Source organism: Dermacentor andersoni, chromosome 7 (genome assembly GCF_023375885.2).
Source record: "Dermacentor andersoni chromosome 7, qqDerAnde1_hic_scaffold, whole genome shotgun sequence".
NCBI classification, from domain to species: Eukaryota; Metazoa; Arthropoda; class Arachnida; order Ixodida; family Ixodidae; genus Dermacentor; species Dermacentor andersoni.
This window is the reverse complement of record NC_092820.1, coordinates 54,028,489-54,045,652: the sequence shown is the minus strand read 5'-3', so window position 1 is coordinate 54,045,652 and position 17,164 is coordinate 54,028,489. Positions and strand designations below refer to the sequence as shown.

At 47.2% G+C, this 17,164-nt stretch overlaps 1 long non-coding RNA gene across 2 annotated transcripts in view; it reads left to right on the top strand.

Moving 5' to 3' along the window:
* LOC129385784 (uncharacterized) overlaps positions 1-17,164 on the top strand; it is a 54,560-nt gene that overhangs the window by 14,750 nt on the left and 22,646 nt on the right. For both annotated transcript variants that reach the window (XR_011895395.1, XR_008613338.2), the window contains one exon: positions 875-1,150. This is a non-coding gene — a long non-coding RNA (uncharacterized lncRNA). The remainder of the gene's footprint in view (positions 1-874; positions 1,151-17,164) is intronic.

The following is a 17,164-nucleotide window of genomic DNA, read 5'->3' as shown; positions in this document are numbered from 1 at the left end:
AAGAATGTCGCGGTTATACCGTATATATAGGGCATATCGCATCAACTGAAAAGGCTTGGCCAGCACGCCAATGTAAAAGTGTTTTTACCGCTCCCGATAAAGTGCAATCTTTGTGCAGATTTACCAGTGCGTGTGCCCCCAAAGAGCCTGCTTGCGAAAAGGGACATCAGACAAAGTTCGTTGAATGTGCGGAAGGAAGAGTTTATAATCTGCCTTCGAACTGCGGGCGTAACAATGTTGGTCAGAGCGGATGATGCCTTGATGACAGGCTACAGGAGCATCTCTACAATGTTATAGAAATGAGAGGGGGTTTTTCGGATGCCCACTGTAGAAATAGTACGCGTATAATCAGGCAGACGCCACAAATAGGGTCACATGTAGCCCCGTGTATAGTGCATGCTAAATCGTCAGCAGAAATTGTAATCAGTTAACCCGTGAAATCATCGCAGCAGAATTCATTGACAGCTGTGGTGACACCTGTGTGTCAAAACCATCCATCGACCTTTTCAGCAAGGAGCTATCCTTCTGGCGCTGAGACAGGTATTTTATGCGGGTGGCGCACACGTGGTGTCACGGATTCAGCTATATATGTGCTCACTTGCGTCAAAATAAAACAATGTTGTAAGTCTGACCTCGTGTGTCTCAGCCTCTGCTTCGTCCTCCTCTTGTGCGCAAAAAGCTGCATTCATGTCCTACCAACATGCCCAAACAGTCTCCTAAGTGAGCTAATTTCTAAATTTGAAGAAAATATAACCGCCTTTACCGCATATATGTAGAACTGGCGCTGCTATATCTTGGCAGGCTTCACTGAAATAAATCACGGAGATGAGCGGCATCATTCCAGTCACAACTGTCGATTTCTTTGTTTCACCAGAGAACCAATGGATGAAATCAATGTCTAGCTGCATAGTCCTGTTTGCTGGAATTTGGAGAACGTTGACAACAGCAAGCGATGAGAAATCAACCACTGATGCTGCTCTCTATCTTGGTCGGGGCCCTGTTGTGCCGAGCAAGACATTCCTATAAGTGCCAGCCTCTCGAAAGCAGCGAGTACTACAGTTTTAATGACATGGCCGATTACATCGTCTCGCAGCAGAAACACATTAGCTTCTATAACACGGTCCTCGAGGTCACATGTGTATGTTCAGCGGTAAGTCGTTATGTCTTTCCTGCTTCTTTTCATTTGCATCAGTACTTTTTTTTCTTCGACAGTTTCCATCTGCAAAGCTTGAACAGTACAGGAAGCCTTGAAAGCAATTCTCACTTTCTAAACCGTCAGATTAGTTGCTAGCTTATTTTATTTTTGTGATGTGTTCATTGCAATGTGAATTGTAGCATTAAGTATTCTGTAAGCGTATGCTGTCACATAACGTCAGAAATGTTTTTGCTAAGTTTCGGGGGTTTCAATTGCGTGTCCTATATTTGCTGCAATTTTCATTTATGTTATGCAACGGTGCAATAAGAGAACTACTACACTGTAAAAAGTATCTTGTATTCCTGCTACATATTTGACTGGCGCGTATTTTATTAGGCAAGACACGGGCAAAATGAAAAGGTAGAACAAGAGGAACAGCAGCAGGAAACTGGTCTGGGAAATGAGTAGAAGAGCTGGTCGGGGACAAGCTGCTTCCCTCAAGAAAAGACGGCGGGGGAGCATTACGATTCATCATATTTTAACTGGTGGTTCTCGCACCGACAAATTGTATGGTTATAAAAGCACTAGTGGGTGATTTGACGCCTTTGTTCTTCCATAAATAATCAGAAGATACAATATAAAAATATGGTTGCCACTCTTTCATAGGAATGGGCAACGCGAAACAGAAACGCGTCTTCAAAGAAGCTGTTGCATGTTTATTGTACGTGTAGAATTAAGTTGCTAGTAAACATCCGCGGCGCTTTACCACTGCACAGGGATCCTCATCTATTGCCACAGCAGCGAGCGTTGTCGAATGAATCGCGACCGGGAAACATCCGCCGGAGACACTGCATTGGCGCGCGGGATCTCTGCGCAAATCCGCCATAATCCACAGGCGTGTCCGGACCGTGCAAGTGAAATCGACCGGGTTGTTAGCAAATCGCTTCGTGAACTCACGGACCGATGCAGCGAAATGCGAATGATTGGCGGGTCGGTGACGGTGTGGCAGGTTTGCGAGGCAACCGGCGCTCTGTTGGCTAGTGGCGTCCTGCTGCCGAGTCGCTTCAGCAAAGCTATGGGTATTTTGGTCCGGCTCCGTAATGTCGTGGACGGCCACTTGAGTTACGAGGAGCTCACCTTCGGAAATACGAGTGGGAGAGTTTGCAGCATCTGCTGCAAATGTGCCAAGGCATTCTGCTTTAAGCTGGAGTGTCTCTCGCCCTACCAAAGCAAGATTCCTCCGTCGACGTCGTGGTCTTTCTGCGCCGCTTAGTGCAGCAATTTTCTTAGTTGGTGCCATGGCAAGGGAAGCAGCAGCCAGCGTTTAAGCTCTGCTGATGCATGTTGAAGCTCCACTGCGTAGGCGGCGATGTGTCACAGGCTACTCCGACACGGAAGATAAACTTATGCGGAATCTGCGTCGCCACCTCAGCAGACTGCCTACACCACCTGCACCAGGCTACACCTTATTAGAGCGTCCGCTGCGCTGAGACTGTAGGAGGACATGACGGCTGCCAGTGAGCTAGGCCATTGTACCTACATTTCATTCAGGAGACGGGCGAAGGCGGCGAGCGGAGCGGCGGCTGCGACGACAAGCGTGGCCGACCTCTAGAACGACGCTGCGCCGACCAAAGCGCCCCACATTGGTGTGTCGGTGGGCGCTACAGGGCCCCCTGCCCAGACGGACCGGCGATAAAGCAAGTTAGGGAAGGCAAGCGTCAAAAGGGCCCATGGGCCGTCAAAGTAAGGCGAGTAGGTTGAAAAAGAAGGGGACTAGCACATCCCTCCGGTGGGCGATACTGCGCGTGGCACTGCGGACGAACGGTACACAGGACGCCCGCATGGTGAGTCCAGATGAACTAGATGAGGTGGTGGATGCAAGACACTGTCACGACTCGTGTCGCGGGAGGGTGGTGTCAGTCAATCTTTTGCTGTGTGTCACGTGATGATTGTCCATAGCCTTCGATTTCGGTGCTGTCCGAGCTGTAGAGCTGTCGCCAGAGGGGTTTGACAACAAGTCGTCCGAAGGAAAGGACCAGCAGCGGAGGGAAAGGACGCAGATCGGTGCTACAGCTGCGCTGCTCTCACTTGGTTGTAGGTGCCGCGGGGTAGCGTGGGAAGAGTCGCATGAGGTGGAGTTGGTCGGCATGGTCACAGGTACCACCGTCTTTCAGGTGCTGAGCTGGCGCACCGACCGCAAGGCTGGCTCAGGAGCTGGCGTGGATGGGTCGGTCAGAGGGTTGGTCAGGCGTCAAATTTGGCGTTTGTGACAGCGCCGATCGCGTGCGGTACCGGAGCTGGTGTATGTCACCGCTGGCATGTGCCATCATTGATCTCGATAAAGGCGAAGCGACGCGGGAACGCATGGTAGCGCATCTGCCGGCCTGCTGATGAAAGCCCACGAGCACATGAGGAGGCGGGCCTGCTGGTGGCAGTGAGGTTGGTGGTAAAGATGAGTGGCGCACCATGCGATCAACCTCTGGAAGAGCGCGGTACGCAGAGGCGTAGAAGTTCAAGACGGACTGCTGCAGCTTCTCTTAGGGCTGAAGAGCAAGCGGTAGGATGTCCGGAAGTACATAGTACGTGAACTCCTGGATCCATATCCAGTTTAAGGCCACAGCCGCCTCATACTGCGCGTGCCATGCGCGACGTCACTGGACTGGAACGGTGGTATTGATTGGACCGACTGGGGCACTCCAGCCAGGTAACCAAGGCAGTGTCTCGATCGGTGCAGTGTGCGTGCTGACGGGTCATCACTGCAGGAGGACGTGGCGGCGGCCAATAAGCTGTGCCATCGCCTCTACGTTTAATTCAGGACAGGGGCGAAGGCGGCGAGCGGAGCGGCGGCCGGGGCGTGAGGAGGAGCCGCGCTAGTCATGAGAGGACGTCCGAAGGGCGTCGATGGAGACGGCGAGCTGTTCGATCCGGGACTCTTAGCGGGCTACGATAGAGCACTCTAGTGTTGTAGAGAAGGCGGCGACAGAAGTCGCGTCGTGTACTCAATTGGCGAGATGGGCGAGGCCTTTGAGGGTCAAATCAACTGCAGCTGCCAAGGCAATGCGTGTAGACAGCGGCTAGCGCTGCAGGAGGAGCTCCTTCGACAGTGCACCGTTCGCGTCGACGTTGCTTTTTCCTAGGAGCCGTCGCATACTGTTGGGCAGCTGAGTAGGGCGCCGAGCGTGCGCTCTCAGAGTCTATGATGCAGCCCAAAATACACAGTTTCAGCTACTGGTATGGGTCATCGCCCAAAGGTGCACTTATGACCGCTGCCACCTCGTAAGCAATATAAGGAGACAAATTGGCAATTAAGTGGCGATACCGAGCAGTTTCCAAGGCGATGTGGTGTATATCGAAGGATGCTTTGACCAGGGTGAGCCAAACCTGTGAATCCTTGTGCCAGCTGTATAGCTGCGACGTCCTCTGGGCGTGGGGTAGCGTCAGGCGGAAGGTCACCTGAGGGTGGTAGGTAGCGGGGGTCAGTCAACTTGTAGTCTGGAGCCATAAAATCTCGCGAACTAAGAGGGTTGCAGCGGAGCGCCAGCACCAGAGTTCCAGCGTAGCAGGCTAGTCATCACTGGTCACCACTCAGAAATGAGCCATGACGGCTCATTGGCACGGTGGCCAATGAGCCGTGCTGTCGTCCTAACATTTCATTCAGTGAAAGGCGAAGGCGGCAAGAGTAGGGACGGCTGTGACGACCAGCGTGGCCGGCTTCTAGAAAGACTTGCTTGCACTGCTTGCACTGCTTGCGCCTCTAGCACGCGCTGCCCAACTTTATTAGCCAGCTCGTAGGCAGCAGCGCCCAACACCGACCCACACCACGGCAGCTCTCGTTGCGGAGTCGGTAGGCGCTGTAGAACTAAAGCGCTAGCTGTCGGCGCTCGATACTCTCAAAATGCAGCATTTCGCTTTACCACATCCAGATGGCTGCGCCATGCTTGTCAAATGAGCGTAATTTACGTGTTCGCGCGGAGTCATGTCGATTAGAGGAAGATGATCGTGGACCCCGATATAAATGACTTTCGTGTTAAAACTATTAGGTAGCAATTTAGTGGTAAGCCTGATAGAAATTCCTCAGCATTACATCACACCTCTCTGAGGTCCTACATCCATGATTTAAACCTCCTTCATCACAGTACAAAGTGTTTTTCAGGAGCTTGTTCGACACACTCCTGCCTTCTCCGAGGAGCGAAGTGCAATAGAGCGTATTTTGAAGGATGAGAAGGTCAGCTGCACGATTATATTCGGTTTAGTTGAGCAACACTTTCGGTTGTTGGACCTTGAAAATAGCCGGTCCAAAGACTGGAATGGTTGCATGAATAAAGCGAAAAGAACCGCAAAGTGGTGCTTTTCATCTTTCTATATGTTGAAAGACGGAAGGCGACCAGAACAGTCAGCCACAGCCGACCCGTTTATTCCTCAGTTACTACTCAGGCTCCCGCACGAAAAGAGCATGGATGATGATGATTATATACAAATGAAAGAGTGACGTGCGGTAATTGTGCCTTATGTATATATATATATATATATATATATACATATATATATATATATACATATATATATATATATATATCCATATATATATTGATTTCACACTTTCTGCCCATCCCAGCATGCAGCACGATGTAGAAGACTTAGGAAGGGTAAGATGCAGGTTTCGTAGGTTAGTGATGTCTAGGATTTACCTCAATTTGAAGAGAGAAAGAGTAAAATTGGCCATGAAGGGACTGGTCAACCTTGAAGCAGTAAGGGTAAAAGCAGACCAACTTACAGTGGTGCTTGCAAACAAACGTTCAGCCTTAGAACAGGTGAAGAAGATGAGATAGAGCAATGAACGCAACCATAACTAGACTGGCTTCACAAGCAGCTATTTAAATATTAGGTAAGGCGCCAAGGCAAGCAGTAGGTAAGCGCTCCCAAGTATTGAAAGACCTCCTAAAGAAATGTCAGGGATTGAAAGTGCCCACCTCAAGAGATCAGATAGAATTCGCGTAACTCTGAAAACTAAACAACAAGGAGAAATTAAAGAATATTCGAAATGAAAACGTAAGAAAGCCTACGGATGCATTACGAATCGACGCAGCGTGAAATCAGCGAGAACAAAGCTTGGCATAGGACAAGCCAATATGTATACACTTAAATATGAGCAAGGTATTGCCATGTGCAATTTGGAAGATATAGGTACAGGAGCGGAAAGATTCTACACTGAGCTGTCCAATACCCACAGCAACAAGGATGTTCTTATTCGAAGTAGTAATGAACATGTTATAGAGGCTCCTCCTATAACTAGCGATGAAGTTAGAGGGACCATCCAAGACATGAAATAGGGAAAGGCGGCAGGAGAAAATGGAATAACAGTCAATTTAATCAAACGTGGAGGAGGCATTATGCTTGAAAATCCTGCCGTCCTTTATACGAAATGTCTTACGACTTAACGGTTGGCAGATAACTGAAAGAATGCTAAAATATATTCATCCGCAAAAAGGGAGACTATAAAGAATTGAAAAGGTGTAGTTCCATTAGATTACTCCCAGTACTGTATAAAATACTCACCAAGATAATTTCCAACACAATAATGGAACACTTGCCTTCAGTGAACCACGGCAACAGGCTGGCTTCAGCAAGGAACACCCACAATGGATAAGATCTATGTGATTATTCAGGTAATAAATAAACCTGCAGTGTACAATCAGCGTTTATATATGGCTTTCATAGATTACGAAAAGGCATATGATTCAGTAGAGGTACCAGCAGTCACAGACACATTGCGTAATAAAGGAGTACAGGAGGCTTACGCAAATATATTGTAAAAAGTCTATAAAGATTGCGCAGCTGCCTTGAATGTCCAAACGAAAAGTAGTATAAAGTTTGTAAACAGGGATGAAGTGCCTCAAACAGGCTGGCCAACGTTTCGATAGGAGGACCTATCTTCGTCAAAGGCGGCCTCGTCATCCTCGGCGTGGTAGTTTTAAAGGGTTAGTGCAGTGACGTCACGTGCGGGTGTTGTCGCTGGCGGCTGGTTTTAAAGAGAGAGATTACAAGAGGAAACAAGCGCTGTCGTCCGACGTCTGTGAGCTTCATTCTCAAGACGAGGGGACAAGAGCGTGAGAGTGGGCACGCGGGGAGAAAAAAAATAGAAGGAGAAAAAAAGGAAAGAAAAGAAAAGAAAAGGGGGGGGGGAAACCAGGGCGGCACCAAGACAGACAAAAAAGGGGGGAGTGAAAGAAAAAGAAAGAGAAAAGTGAAATCTTTAAGAAATACGGGGGCTTGGGAGCGTGTTGGGGATGCGAAAGGTTAGGAGGTATTCAGGGGGAGTCGTTGGCGGCATGTTTTTGAGGCATTAAAACGGCCGGTCAAGCGCTCAGCGCGCGAGTAACACAAAAGACAAAAAAAAGAGAGAAAGGAGAAAACCCAGACATACACACACACAAAATAAAACATGAGTTGAAAGTGACTTGAGTAGTATAGTAGTAATACGTCGAGTAATTTTGAAATAGTTAAGGTGGCGACGAGGAGTCTGCAGTGCAATGTATGGGGTGACTGAAAGGCAGCGGCATGGTCTTTCAAGGGGCACTGCCCCACGCGCTTAACGTAGGTGTCGTTACGGCGGCATCCAGAGATGGCGATACTCTGGGTTGAGGCGCCGAAAAAGGCATATTGACTTCGGAATGTGTTGTCGAGGGGATTTCAAGAAAAAAAAAAGATTATAAAAAAAGGGGGGGAGGGAAGGGAGAGGGGGGCCGAAACCGGTATAACAAACAGGAGGGTGACGCGCGCAGAAGGGGGCAAGCGTACATGGAAGAAGGGAATCGTACAGTTGGTATAGACGTAAAAACCTGAAAGAGTACATTAAATTGAGTAGTAGGCAGGAAAAAATTTTTTCGAAATGGAAGAGTAGGTGAGGTTAAGAATTAAAGTTGGCTGGTGGCCTAATGTGTTTTGTGTATTGGTTGATGATATGAGAGTTTCAGATTTAAGTTACAGCTTTTAAAGATTCTAAGTTGCCGCGTGCCAAATTAATTCCTGTCGGGTGTAGGCAATTAAACTTGTGTATGGGAATGATTCCGTATACTTCCTTTCGCGAGGGGAACGGAAATTTGTTTGTAGTATATAGAGCCTTGCTTTGTCAAACATATGTCCAGAAAGATACCCAAAAAGAAAGGCGTCAGGCTATCAGACACGATTTCTCCAATGCTATTCACTGCAGGCGTGGAAGAAGTATTCGAGCTATTAAACTTGGAAGGCTTAGGAGTGAGGATGAACGGCGAAACTCTCAGCAAACCGCTTTGCAGATGACATTGTCCTCTTCAGCAACACTGGGGACGATTTACAACACATTATTGAGGACCTTAACAGAGAGGGTGTAACAGTAGGGTTCAAGATTAATATGCAGAAGACAAATATAACGATGAATAGCCTGGCAAGGAACAGGAGTTCTTAATCATCAGTCAGCCTGAAGAGGCTGCGAAGGGATACGTTTACGTAGGTCATTTGCTCACGGGGGACCTTGATCATGTGAAGGAAATGTACGGAAGAATGAAAATGTGTTGGAGAGCTTACGGCAGACATTGTCAGATCCTGACTGAAAGCTTACCACTACCATCAAAAGGAAAGGTGTACAACTAATGTATTATATATGTGGTAACATGTGCGGGATAAACTTGGAGGTTGACCAAGAAGCCCGTAACAAGCTAAGGACCACGCGAAGAGTGACGGAACGAATAATGATAGGCGCAACGATAAGAGATAGGAAGAGAGCGGTGTGGATGAAAGAGCAAACGAGGATATCCGATATTCTAATTGACATTAAGGGGAAAAAATGGAGCTGGGCAGCCCATGTAATGTGTAGGTTGGATAAATGCTAGACGATTACCGTCACAGAATGGGTGCCAAGAGAAAGCAAGCGCAGTCGTGGACGACAGGCGACTGAGATATATATATATATATATATATATATACGCCTTAAATTTCCGACGACTATCCACTTCAGGAGAATTACTATGGGTGCCAGCATGCCTATCTAATTCACAAAGGGACTACCTAATTCACATTGCTCGAATGCCTACGCTTTTTTATTGGCGTTTCATGCCTAACCTTGTCATCTTCTTTTCTCAAAAGTAGAGAGAAATGGGTAAGTTGCAATATGTTCGTGATCTTTCAGCGAGACAGCTAGACAAACAATAAAAACAATATGCGATTCCAAGCGCGGTCTATCAGCTAAGCTGACACTACTTCTCATCGGGTCTAGTTCTGGCGCTCACAGATCATACACGTTATTTTCTGCCCCGCACACATTCAGTCTATGACAGCTTCAGCATTCCCGTTATATATACAGGGTGTTCCATCTATCTTTCACCAAGATTTAATAATACGCAAATGCCACCTCGCTAGACAGAATGGAGGTAATGTTGTTTTCCGTCGCTTTGAGATATTCAGTTATGTTTTGCATTCCGCATTATTATAAAATTAGTCTTGTTTAATTTATCAACGTCTCAAATATTATAACTAGATGAAAAGAGCAAGAGAGACAATTAGAGAGCAACATGAAAAACTCCCGATACAGCTTTCTGTTGCTCAATACGAGCTACAAAAAAGTGTTTTTCCTAGCATGAAAGCCCACGAATGCACACAACGTGCCCAGAAGCGGCCTGTCGCACGCAAATTCTGCCTGTATTTGCGGGCTTATTTCACGCTCGGATAAATGCTTTTATGTAGAACGTACTGAGCAACAGAAAACTTTATCCGGATTTTTCTTGTTGCTCTACAATTTTCTCATTGACACTTTTCTTCTCATTACAATATTTGAGAAGATATTCAGTTAGACTAATTATGTAATGAGGCGAAATGCAAAAAGTAATCCTAGTATCTCAAAGAGACCGCGAACGCTGGTTCTGTCTAGCTAGGTGGCATGCGTATATTTTTAAACTTTGGTGCAGAATATTTGGGACACACTATTTATGCGAAAGCGTCAAACGCCTCAGAGTAGAAAAAATCACGAGCCATTCGCTGTTTCGCGGAACTTTGAACACGGAACTTTGAACAAAGGAACGAACACATTTTGTAGCGAACACGTTTATGGCTGGGTCTTGGCGGATCTCGTCTCCGTGGACATAGACCAACAATTATTTACATGTGGGCCGATCCCGAAGATTGTGCAATGAAGGGCTGACACGCGGCCAAGGTGAAGCAGGCGTTAAGCACTCCGTATATGTGGCCCGATCCCGAAGATAGTGCAATGCCGGGCCGATCCGCGGCGGAGGTGAAGTAGTCTTTAGGCACTCCCTATACGTGGCCAGATCTCGAAGGTAGTGCAATACCGGGCCGACCCAGGGGGAGGTGAAGTTCGTCTTTAAGGGTTACCCGTTCACAGCTTCGCTGGTCAGCTTTCTTCACTGAGTTGACGGGCACTGAATCTTTTTGTCTTGATCGGTGGTCGTGTTTGATCGTGTTTGTCAACGCGTTTATTGTCGTTCGCATGGACGACGGGATCAGTACATCAAGGAGCCACAGGAAACTACACAAACGTGCGGTTTCGACGGAACCGCCGCCACGGTAGAGTCGAAAAAGAGGCAACTAGATGCGCAAAGGTTTCGAACGGTGGCTGGCGGTGCGAACGTTGGCATGGCGTAGACAGGGGCCCTATAACGCAAAACTATTCCAATATGTTTCTATTCCTATCTCCTGACGTCAAATTTGCGTAACCACCGACGAAAGCACCGGGCGGTCACCCGTAGGTTTGTCTGAACACACCAATAAAACGTCCTCCCCGTTCATAAGAGGTCACTTTTGTTTGCTTGAAAAACGAATAACATTGCCTACACTGAGCGGTTTGTCGTATCTAATTGGCTGACAAGAGGCGAGGAGAACGCTCAAACGGGTCGGTCGGATTGGTCGGCTTGCCCTTACTTAGCTTGCGGTGGCTGGTCAAAAATCGCGGCGGCATGCAACGGAAGCTGAAGAATGACGCTAAAGCGAACCCTCAGCAAAACAGAGTTGGCAGAATGAGGTGGTAAACATGTCGAAAGCGCTCGAAAACGTTACACGGCTACGCAAGAAGTTTTATTATGCGCAAATACACCCATGCTCTCCGGCAGATGCGAGTAGCCAGCGCCTGAGCGATCGGCGGCAGCCATCTTTTATTCCTTTCAGAACGGGGCAGCCTGCGGCTATTCAGAAGAAAATTCAGTTTTGTTCGGCATATTAATGCATCGTTAATGCGTACACGTCACTTCGACGCGGTGAGTTATTTGCGGCTTTGTGACGCCGCGTGACAGGCAGATGAAGTGGGTGCTGCCCGAAAACTTTTGACCAATAGCCGGGGGCTAATGGCGAAAAGGCATCGAATCAGAAATAACTGTTTTTCTTTTTTCTGTCAAATCATGCATAATCAGTGTGTGCACATCATATCAGATGGGGAGGTATCGCGGTTTTTGTGACGCCGCGTGACAAACAGGTGAAGCGGGGGTGGTCGAAAAAAGTTTTTGACCAATCGTAGAGGGCTGACAGCAGAATTGGAATAGAAAAGTTTGGAATAGTTTTACGTTATAGCGCCCAGCATAAGCATTCTAATACCCCTGTTACACGGGCAATTTAACGGCCGTCAAAGAAAACGGCAGGTGGCTTTAACGGCCGTTAGCCGGAGTTACACTGCAGCGCGAGCGCCGTTGGAAATCCAATGGCGATTGGCACCAACGGAGCTCGCCGGTCTCCATTCCGCCGCCGTTTACGTCCGTTTTGTCGTGGAATAGGCAAGATGGTAGCCCCAATCAGCAACGTGTCCCCGTTGTAGGTGAGCGCGCTAGCGCAACAACGCTGTGCCTTGACAGAGTCACTGACTCATTTACTTGTCAACTTGTGGCATGATCACCTGGCCGAACTGCGAGCTCAGAAACACAATGCGCCCGTGTAGGCAAGGATGACGGCGCTGTTCCACCAGCTCTGTTCAGCCAGTCTGTGCAGGGAGAGGGCGACGCGCTGGTGTAGGGGTATGCAAGCTCGCATGTCCGTATCATCCCGTGCTAGTGAGGGACGCGAGCTCACGATGTAGGAAAATGTGGAACAAGTCACGCGAAAGTTGGCCTTGAAAACTTGATCCGACAACGTCCACACGGTGGTGTCGTACCAAGACGGTGATCTGCAAAGCGTCCACACACTCCTTTGCCTGGGAGACTTCACCGTAGTGAGTGCAGCGAGGCTGCGACATCGCCTCTCGGCGGCCTTCATCTTCTTCTTGATTGACGCTTAATGCGCACAGCTTGCAGTTCAGCCCTTTTGGCAGAAAACAAGGCCCCGTAGTGCGCAGCCAGGAGAAGCTAATCGGGTGGACGAGCACGGTCGCATTCACAAGGCCGCCCGCTAAGTGCCATTGCGTGGCTGTTCTCGGGTGCGCGTTGCAAAGTCGCACCACGTTCAACAGTGCACCTGCTGAATCGAGCAGACGGTCACTCGCGGTACGAAAGAAAAATAGAAATGCAGAATGGTGCTGCGGTTAGTACAAGTGATGGAACGAGAAATGGGATGCTTCACCACGTTGAAAACACAACAAACGCCGCCATTTTGTAACGCCATGCATCGGATTGGATTCAGAAACAAAATTCTTTCGAGAAAGTGGAAGAGTCACGTGATAAATCGCCGAAACGGAAGTGAAGCGACTGAACATAGAAAGTGCCGTGTGAGAGCAACAACCACCGTTCCGTTCCCACGGCCGTTACGGCGTTCAACTGTCGTTTGCGTTAACGGCCGTTGCAAGTGCCCGTGTAACAGGGTAACCCTTATGCCTGGGACCTATAGTTTGGGTCCCAGGTGTGACAAGGGTAGCTTAAGGGCGCCTTTCAGGCCCAGGAAGACACCACCCGGGGTCCACAGGAGTACGCGTCATTGGGCTTGTATTCTGTTTGCGCTATCTTGGGGATCCGCCCACAATTTTCGCACACGCACACAAAATATGCACAGAAGACTCGCCATAAACAGCTTCGCTGTGAAAGCCGGCGTCCGGCGTCTGTAACAGCGAAACGGTACATAAATTCCAGATGGCTGCGACGACGCATCACGAATGTGCCTTGACGGAGTTCTCATCGGCTGCGATGCCACACAACAAACGTGACTCGACAGAGCAGAGCGGGCGAAAGGAAACACCTGCTGCCGCAGTAGCGCGCCAGATTTTTGTGTGACGGGAGATCCGATGACCGTCCCGATGCAAAATCGCCCTCGCCCTCGCAGAGTCTGTTCTGTCATTCCTGGCCTTTGCTGTATCTGGCCGGCGTTCTAATGACGCCTCGGTAAGGCGAAGTGAAAACGCGCCAAGCGTCTCAGTACACAATGAAATCCATAACTCGGAGGGCCGATCAGCGGCGTTCATATTGGACATTAATTCTATGGCATTCACAACGCCTAGGAAGTACTTTTAAGTGCTCCAGGATTTCACAGAAACACCTTTTAGGCCATACTTGTCTCATTCGCTAACATCCAGGATTCTCGCGCAGTATCCAAGTGATCACCTTAATTTTTTGTTCCAGTTTCCTGACTACACAATGTTGTGTAGTAGGCGGGATAACATTTTTTTTCAACCAGTCGTCAAACAGCCTACTAGACCAATCTTGACATAGTCTTCATCTTTAACCTAAAGTTGTATTCGGATGTCTTCAAACCGGGTATGTTTAAAAGACTTAATTCCTGAACATTACAGCCACATCAGTTCATTTTACTCTTTGTAACGGAATGACACACCAAGACTGATATTTTATGTCACATGACTTCCACGATATTCCCGCAAGCTTTAATTGCAGTTGAAACATTCTTCGTACTAAGCGCATTTCCCCGCAAAGGGGAGCTTCATTAAATATAAAGCGGTATCCAGCTAGCTCACCTTGATTCATTTTCTGGCTAGTGATTACATTTATTGCTGTCAACGTCAGTTGAACATGGAGGCTTCAGTATCCTTTGCTAAAGACATAACGACTGCTGTGCACCAGCAGTTATCGTGTTCCGTAGCCAAAAACATCACTTCTGATCTTGAAGTATTATGGCTAATTATTCATGCTTCCCCCATACTATAATTCTAGGTGTTTGCTACAAGCCTCCGAATAATATTCTAAATTTCACATTTAAATTTATTAACAGTTTGAGTGACCTTAGTAATCAACACCCGCAGGCAGAAATCCTCGTTTTTGGTGATATTATATTTCCTTAAATAGACTGGAGCAATGACGTCCCCATAACTATGTCATTTTGTGGATTTCTGCCTTAATTTCAATTTAACCCAACTTGTATAAGAACCTACACGCGTTGCACTGAGCACTTCTAGCATCTTAGATATCGTCCTAACCAGTTCTCCGGAAAGCTTATCATCAATAGCATATCTACCTGAAGTCAGCTACCACAAAGTAATTGGCGCCACATTTTCGTTTCAGCCGGTAAAACGCCATTTAGTCATCAAAACAATTCGCCTGTACAATAAAGGTAATTATGATTTAAATAATAAAGATCTGAGTGCATTTCTTCCTACGTTCGTGAGGTTATGTTCTACGCGCTCTATGAATGAAAACTGGTCAATATTTAAAAACAAGCTAGGTGATCTCGTTGATAAGTTCATACCGAGAATAACGTTCCGTGGAAACCGAAACAAGCCATGGTTCACTAAAACGCTTAAGTGACATGAAAAGAAAAAGAAACGTCTTTTCCACTCAGCCAAACTAAATCGGCACCGCTCTGCTTGGGGGAAATATTTTGTGGCCGAAGACGATTATCTGAGGGGTATTATCTTCATCATCAGCAGCAGCAGCAGCAGCAGCAACAGCAGCAGCAGCCTACTTCTCCAACTACTGCGGTCATGTACAAATTGTGGCCATGTCGTTCCTGCAAACTTCTTAATCTCATCCGCCCACCTAACTGTCTGCCTCCCCCTGCTACGCTTCCCTTCTCTTGAAATCGAGTCCGTAACCCTTAATGACCATCGGTTATCTTCCCTCCTCATTACATGTCCAGCCCATGCCCATTTCTTTTTCTTGATTTCAACTATGATGTCATTAACTCGCGTTTGTTCCCTTAGCCAATGTGCTCTTTTCTTAAGCCCCTAAAAGATACACCTATCATTCTTCTTTCCATAGCTCGTTGCGTCGTCCTCAATTTAAGTAGAACCCTTTTCAAAAGTAAGCCTCCAGGTTTCGGCCCCGTCCGTGAGTACTGGTAAGACACAGCTGTTATACACTTTTCTCTTGAGGGATAATTGCAATCTGCTGTTCATGATCTCAGATTGCCTGTCAAACACACCCTAGCCCATTCTTATTCTTCCGATTATTTCAGTCTCATGATCCGGATCCGCGGTCACTACCTGCCCTAAGTAGACGTATTCGCTTACCACTTCCAGTGCATCACTACTTATTGTAAACTGCTGTTCTCTCCCGGGACTGCTAAACATTAGTTTTCTGCAGATTAATTTTTAGGCCCAGCCTTCTGCTTTGCCTCTTCAGGTCAGTGAGCATGCATTGCAATTGGTCCCCTGAGTTAGTAAGCAAGGCAATATCATCAGCGAATCGCAAGTTACAAAGGTATTCTCCATTAACTCTTCTCCCTAATTCTTCCCAATCCAGGTCTCTAAATACCTCCTATAAACACGCTGTGAATAGCATTGGAGAGGTTGTATATCCCTGCCTGAGGGGTATACGGATTGCTAAATTCTCCATTTTCCACGATGAACTGCCTAATATGCTTACGAACAGCCCTCCTCAATTTCGGAAAATAATAAACCCTCAGGAGGCGCGCGTGATCAGCGTGTTAAATGCACATGGCCAAGCGGTCAGCGACAGCGAGTGTGCTGACATGTTCAACCCAGCCGTTTTCTCTGTATTTACTAACGAGACTTCAACTCCAGATCTCCCGACATTTACTAACATAACTGCGCGTATGTCGCTAATTATATTCTCGGCAGACGGAATCACCTCGATCACTAATAACATCAAGATCTCATCGTCAGCAGGTATAGATGATGTTTATTCCAAACACTTAAATATAATAACCATGTATCTGCTGCATACCTAACTTTGTTCTTTTCGCAGTCACTCTCTACAGGCATCTTACCATCCGACTGGAAAGTGGGCAAGCTCGTTCCAGTCTTCAAATCAGATAACAGAGACACCCCATTAAATTTTCGTCCTATATCATTAACTAGTGGCCCCTGCAAAATCATGGAACACGTCATATGCTCGCATATGATAAACTTTTTAGACTCAATCTGTGTTTTTCACCCTTGTCAGTACGGATTTCGAAAAGGCTATTCTTGCGAAACACAGTTGGCAATTTTCCTTCACGACCTGCATGTTAACCTAGACCGTAACTTTCCGACTGATGCCATATTCCTAGATTTTGCAAAAGCATTTGACATAGTTCCTCATAAACGTTTGCTGCTAAAATTGCATCAGTTAAATTACTCCCCGACGTACAAAAGTGGATAGAAGCATTCGTAACTAACCGCTCTCAGTTTGTTTTTGTTAATAACCATTATTCTAGCAGACTCCCCGTAATATCAGGCGTCCCCCAGGGATCCGTCTGAGGGCCACTTCTTTTTTTAAATTTACATTAGGGTTCTACCAGCGCATGTATCATGTAACATTCGTTTGTTTGCAGATGATTGTGTGATCTACCCCAAAGTTACCAACACACCTGACCACACATTCATCCTGAACGGTCTCAATAATGCACAATGGTGTAATCGCTGGCTAATGAACCTAAATCCTAACAAATGTAATCTCGAGTCTTTCACTCGCTGCCGTAAGCCCTCACATTGACCTATTGCATTGCTGACGTTCCAATAGAATCAGTCCAGTCGTTCAAATACCTCGGCGTCAACCTATCTTGTGATCTGTCCTGGCGCTTGCGCACTACTATCATCATCTCAGCTGCTAATAGATCACTGGGATTCCTTAGGCGACATCTGCGTCATACCCCACAACAAGTAAAAGCATTGGCCTATAAATCATTTGTAAGATCGAAACCTGAGTATGCATCTCCCGTCTCGAACCCGCATCAGAT